Source organism: Phalaenopsis equestris, unplaced genomic scaffold (assembly GCF_001263595.1).
Source record: "Phalaenopsis equestris unplaced genomic scaffold, ASM126359v1 Scaffold199517, whole genome shotgun sequence".
NCBI lineage: Eukaryota > Viridiplantae > Streptophyta > Magnoliopsida > Asparagales > Orchidaceae > Phalaenopsis > Phalaenopsis equestris.
In genome coordinates this window covers 42,156-49,467 of record NW_018219388.1, presented here as the reverse complement: position 1 = coordinate 49,467, position 7,312 = coordinate 42,156, and positions in this window count along the sequence as shown.

Below are 7,312 nucleotides of genomic sequence, written 5' to 3'. Positions count from 1 at the left end.
ATATATATATATATTTATTGTTGAATTCTATGTTGTCCTTTTTTGAACGCACCTCGAGTGTTTAGGAATGAGAGTGAAGCAAGAAAGAGAGAAAGAGTATAGCAAGTTAGGATTTTTCTGTTGAGAGTATCGGTAAAAGGTCTTTTTGTTCGTATTTTTGTCTCTTGTTCATAGAAACATATTTTGTACAATAACATAAAAGAGGGAGTAGTTATGGAAAGCACTCTTAATATAATTGATACTCAAATTAATCATATAGATATCATATTATATGAGTGTTACAATTTGAATTTTAATATGACGAAAACTTAGCCAGTCGACTTGCTTGCATTTGGCTGACTGAGACGACCGACTGAGTGGCGACCACACCATGTGTTAGTTGGCTAAGGTGCCTGGTTGAGTGTCGATCTCGTCTGCCACGGTAAATGCAGGTCAATTAATTAGTCGAGAACAAGAATTCTCGCCTACGCCCTTGTCGGTTGGGACTATCTGTGTGGTATGTCATTCAAATCTCTCACCGTATTATGTTGGCTGATTTTTAACCACACGGTTAGCTGTAGGGTGGTAGGACGTCTTGGTTGTCTCGCCGTTGTCTTGGCCGTTCGAATTTTTCACCATATTATGTTAGGGATGCTCTTGTTCTGGTGCTTGGGGGAATCAGAATGAGCAGATGGAATGCTCAGAGTCAAAGCCAAGGTCTCTCCCAGAGAGCATGAAGGTCACTAGGGAGATGTCAACCAGCTATCATCTTGCAGCCATGCAATATAATGCAAAGGCGATGGTTGCTAGTGCGTTGGCGGGTGAGATGATGAAAGTGTTGTGGCATGATTTAGACATTGTAGAAGGTGTTTGAGTGAGGGGGGCAAAGGAAAAGTTAGCTACTATGCATTGTAAGCAGAAGCATCCCTCAAAGTTAGGTAATTCTGTAGAAGATGAAGATATGCACCCTTAAAATGTGGCCACATAATACATTGTCTCCATGTCTGCTCATATCATTGTTATTCAAGACCAGGTTACTGACAAGGTCATTGGTATTCCTCGAAAACATTCTTCTCATCTATTTATGCAAGGAAATGTGATGAGAGGGAGTCAGATTCTAAAGGGATACCAGGCAGAGTTGCGATTGCAGTTCCTCTGCTAGAACCTATGGCTTGCAGGCTGGTACAACACCAATAATTGCTACTCTACCAAATCCTCAGGCCGATGGCTCTCCTTTCATTTCTCAGTTTGAGAAGTGCAAGGTGAGTCAGGTAATCCTTCTTCTACATCTAGTTCTTCATCGAGGGAGTCAACTTCATCCCTCGAGGGTGAGGTCCAACCTTTGTATGAGGGAATAAAGGTACATCGGTGGGGGAATGGAGCTGATGGAGAAGGTAGACTCTTTGCCCCCTCCCATCAAAAGAAAGGAGTCCTTGTGGGAGCCCATGCATGAGAGTAACAAAAGGATATAGGAGGATGCTAGCAAGCACTTCAATCAACTAGATCGAACCACTTGAATTGGTTCTTGCAAATGGATGTCAAAAAAAAATTGTCCTTGACTACACTATGGGAGGCTTCAGTTGCCAAGAGCTTCTCCAGAATGCAGAGTGCCCATTTTTTTGGGGATAGCCATGCTTGAGGTTGAGCAGCCATTAGAGGAAGCCCAGAAGAAGGAAGTTTTACTGAAGGTGCATCTTAAAAGGTCAATTTTGACAAGTCAGTGAGGGTCAACAAAGAATCCCATGGCACTAGAATGACTTTAAAGAAGGAAAAAACTAAGACAAAAGAGAAGATTGCCTCATCAGTCTCCAGAGAATAGTACAAGGATGGCCGGGTAGAGTACTTTAAACTTTTGGTGGACTATGCCATTCAACAATTCATTCATCGTAGTTTGGTCGACCCTAAGTACACTGACTAGACAATATTTCTTGCTTTACTCTGAGTTGAGCCAATAGAGAGTCCTAAGGAGGAGGACAGTTTAAGAAGTGAAGAAGAGTCGGCCACCCAATAGGACCCTAAAAAAAATGAGGACTCATCTTCTTCATTTTTTTCGTCTCAAAAGTTGTTAGCATTGTGTGGAAAGACTTGTAATTTTTTTTTCACATTAATGGAAATAAATGTTTTGCCTTTTTGTAATTATTTTTATTATTTTGGTATGTGAAACTTTTTATTTTACATGGGTCATTAGTCCTCGGAGAGACCTACTCTCAGGTTAGACCTTGGATACTAAGAAATCAATTTAATCATGGTTCCTTTGTTGGTTAACCCTTATTTCTTTTGGGCACTGACGTCGTGTCACCTGTTTGAGCGAATGTCAATCCCGATCGATATTTTTCTCCCAGCACAGATCTTTTCATTACCTAAGAGGGTGATGACCAGGGATTTCAAGGTGGCTTTTTTTCTCCTTTCATGGATCATGTCACTAGCAAGAAGAGAGTCATCCCTGGATAATCTACTACATTGACTGCACATCGTATTATTGACAACGACTTTATAAATGCTTAAAAATACAAGAATTTGATACTACTGCTAAATATTCAATAATTATAATGTCACACTTATCAACGCAAGTATATGTATCGCTCAAGTAATATAGGGCTCTAATGGAGTCCTAGATAACAATCCTACAGGGAGTAGGATTAGATCTACGAACTAAGATTTTAGATAATGGAGTCCTGGATATCGATCCCACAGGGAGTAATATTAGAGGCTACGAACTAAGATTTAAAAATCAATACTCAATCACAACAATATAGTTCAAATTGCATATTTGTCACTAATAGGCAATTGAAATAAAAATGTAATTTTAATAAATTCTTAATTAATTAATTTTACTAATAAAGTTTCTACTACGAAGTTCAATATATAAGAAAGCATCCATATAAGAAAGCATCCTGTTCAATTTATAATAAAGCATTCTTCTCCTTGTCAAGAAATTTAAGTGAATGGATAAATTGAATCAGTTCAAATTATATTGTGCCGAGCAGGAGCATACCTATTTTTTACCCTTTGGACCAGACATAAAGAACATTGACTAATTCTATGCTTGGTTACTGAATCCGCAGCTAGGCTGGGAGGATACCGACTCTCACTTTGGAGCTCCCACATTCCCCTCGCCTAAGGGCTAACATCTACACTAAAGCACCTAAACGATATGACCGAATTGAGGATTTTAGTCTGTCACTCTAAAATCTCTAATTCTATGCCCGATAATTTTTATTTCCCTATTTATTTGCACCCAACTTTCAAGGACTTTTACCTCCCTAAACTAGGATGTAATCTTCACTTTATTTGTAAAACTCAACATATTTTAACAACTCAATTAAAGAAAGACAGAGAAAACTACTCAGAACTCTTGGAGAAGATACGACAAAACTTGGAATTTATATATAAAAGCAAAGTCATACAAACTTTAATAAGTAAATATAACTTATCTCTAATTCCTCCCCAAGCAAACTTATCGAAGTTCCTCTGAATCTCTTCCTTTCTTTACAGAACACAGAATCCTACTTCGAAGCGGCAAGAAGGAATAAATCTCTCACTTTCCTTCCACTCTTACAATCTCTCAAAGAATTCCTCACAATACTAACCACTCTCGACACTTTAATGGGCACCACAAACAACAAAGACTTAGTGGACACCTTGTTCGACCTCGAATTTTTCTTTTAAAGTTGTAGAAGAATTTTTAAGAGTTGCCCAAGCGTCCCTTCAAAAATCGTCCACATTCAATGCATTTGTTGAGAGAACCGATGTGCTCGCCGTCGGCGGTCTCGATGGCGCCGTCGTTGGCCTTCTATAATATTTAATTGTGGACTCTCGGGAAAAACCCACCGTCGGCGGCATCGAGCCCGCCCGCGCCGCCCGCGACGCCCAAGATCAAATCTTCATATTTTGGTCCTTTTTTGCTTCAAATTCGCTCCTTTTTGCATCTTTTTGCTCCCATTACCATAATTCAACATACCTGCAATAAAACATCAAAAATACATTTCTTTAAAGTGCAATATCATCAAAATCAGTGTAAAATAGGTATGAAAATTTCAACATATTTTCCTTTGGTCACCAGTGGATGGAGGCATTCAGGTTTTTTGACTGACTATTCAACAACTCATTGCCTCATTTTTCAGGGAGATCAAATTCATTGGAATCACCGAGTCTACTGGTAATGTTATGTGGTCATTTCTTTGAACCTTCTTGGAACTTGCCTCGGTGGTGCCAGCTTGTGCGGGTCTTCATCTCGTTGATACCTGTTAGGCACGGATCTTATTGTCGATTGAGGGAGTGTCTGTGAAGGTCTTTTGAAAAATCCTACTCTCTTCTAAATCTTATTGCTAGTGAGTAGGAAGGATTGCCTCGAGTACCCCAACTTGTGGGTCTTTTGAGGACATCTAGTCTGAGGAATTGCTTGGCCTTTTGATCATCTTGTGATCTCCGACTGATTGTAGTTAGCATTCGGCCACTGTAAGTTCCTTATGTTCATTGGGTAAGGTTTGAGAAATACCTAGTTGGGCTCAAAGTCCCTAGTATCGGAATGAGCCCAGTAAATTAATGCCTTTACTGGGTAAGGGATGATTTAAAAGCCTCTTTGACTATGACATTTCTCTTCCTTTGTAAGAAATAAACCATCAAGGTATCTCTTCAATGTGTTCAGCTGTAATCATTAAGCGAGTTTTTTGTAAGCTTTTCCACGAATGGGCCCCACTTCAAGTCATTTATCCACCCCACTATATAAAGAGGGAGGAAGTTTCTTATCACCTCACCCTTTTACCATGTGTGCTGGCTCTACAAAAGTTTGATGAGGTTGGTTGATTCATCGCTCGGCCAAAACCAAAGGACCACCGAGGCTCATGCCTCTTTAGTTTCTTTTTCTTCAAGTTGTGTGTCGAGGGGAGTGATTTTCTTAAAGTTGGGTGTTAAATGTGGCCCTAGTCGAGGTAGACACCTGGCTAGAAATCCCCCCCTATGGATGTATGTATTGTACTTCTAAGAGTGGTAGAGGCAAGCCCACTCTCCTGGGAGAAAAGTACATTCGGTTGTCCATCACTGCTAGATGTTTAGAGATATTTGGACCCTTGGACCCTAATATTCCAGGAGTAAGGCGTGACAGCTGATCTATAGATACTGCTAATATGCAAAGTACAACAATAATTCAGATTATATTTCACTTATATTTCCTTAGTTTGTGACAAAACAAAAAACATGATCCTGAAGAAAAATAAGAATTTAACTTTTAATTTATATATATTAGGATACTACGCAAGTATACATATCGTTTTCAAGTAATATCGAACCCACAAGGAATTTATACAATATGCACTTTTAAAAAACTTTCTATTTTTAAAAAGACAATTACTCAAACTGAATATTTTTTACAGTAATAAAAATTCAAATATTTTTGGTATTTTTGATATTTTGACAAAACAGTAACAACTTAAAAAGATAACTAGAGTTTTATAGATGAAAAACACTTAATAAGAAAAATATTTTTCTTCTTATCATGAATCAGTAATAAGTATAGGAATCATTTTATCAAAGTATGCAAATTGTGTTGTGTCAAATAGGAGTAATAATATTATTTACCGTTACTAGAGTTGCTATAAAGAACATTGGCTAATTTAAAGTTTGAATAGTTCTAATGACCGGCTAGGCAGGAAAGATACTAGCTCTCACTCTAGAGTTCCCTCGATTCCCTCCACCTGAGGCCTAACATCTCGTATCAGAACCTAAAATAATAAACCAAGTTGGGGGCTTTAACCTGTCACTTTAAAGTCCTCTAACTCTATTGTAAAATTCAATTGTGTTATACTTGATATTTTTAGGGTAATTATAATCTCATTTTGATAGCATCTTGTGTTACATTTTTTTGTGAAAATTATTTAATATAATTTTCTTCTAACTAAAATAATTACGCAAACGTTGATCTTTTCTTGTATACAATTATGATAAAATGGTTAAATGTATTACAATAAGAACTCAAATATAACTTCTTCCAACATTAAAGATCAATAATCTCCAAAATTTCTATCCAAAACTTAATTAATTATCATTTTAAGAAGAAAAATAAATAAAACTACTCAGAATCTATGGAGAAAATAAAACCACACTTTAGTTTAAAAGTAGAAATCATTGTCAAACCAACAGCAAGTCTCAATTAAAACCAAAAGTAGTCTCAAAGCAAAAAGATAAAAACTTATCTCAAGTTCTCCACCAAACTCTTGAAGTTCCTTTAAATCAAAATAAACTAACAAAAATCAAAATAAACTAACAAAAATGATAAAATAAAAGTAATAGTGGTGCCTGAAAATCTCTCCGAACAAACTCCCCAAGTTGATGAACATCAAAACTTTCTAAGTATTTTCAGGACTCTTTTCAAAGTCTTCTCTTCTTTATTTTATAGTTTTCTAAGAGCTGCCTTGGAAACTCTTCAAAATGTGTCCCAATTCGATGTATTTCTCAAAGAGATGTATCCTTTCGTGATAATTTTCATCCATGTTGGTTAAAACCACCTATTAAGCCAATGGGTGCATCAAAATCCTCTTCAAAATTCACAAAAACCACTTTAATCGTTTAGTAACTACCACTGGCGCTTAAGCACGGGACCTCTCGTGCTTAGACGCGACATTATCTTTTTAACCGGCGCATAAGCGCCAGATCTGACGCTTAGGAGCCAAAACTCTTTTACACATTTTTCACATTTTTGCTCCAATTTTGCTTTTTTTTTTTTTTTTTTTTTTTTCACTCCTTTAAGCAATTTTCACCCTTTTTATTAGTATCTGCAAGAAAAACACAAAAATAACTAAGAAAAACACAAAAAAAACTTCCATTAAAGTGCAATATCTCAAAAATAGATATAGAAATGTGTTGAAAAACACTATATATTTTAAGTGTATCAAAATTTTAAGTGTATCAAAATCCCCGAAACTTAAAATATTACTTGTCCTCAAGTGACACTTCAATCTTTAACAACTACATATGTATGATATGTATATGAATTTTTTTGAGAGTTACTAAAATTTAGATTTAGAAATATAGCACTCTAATTTAGAAAAAATATTCAGTAAATGAGACCAACTTAAGGTTTAGAAATTCTTAAAGTTAAGAAAGATGAAAATATGAGTTTCTATCTAATTCAGAAATGTATTGTAGATTTTACAAATTTAGAATTTAATTCTTTTATTATCTCTACTTAAAAATTTTCATTAAAAATAATTTTACTTACTCTATTATATCCATAAGCTTAAGAGTTTCTCAAGTCTTATACTTTAAAAAGATCAAATGTTGAACCAATTTTTTATTAGGCACTAATCCTCAAGCTTCTCCTTCCTAATTTATTTCC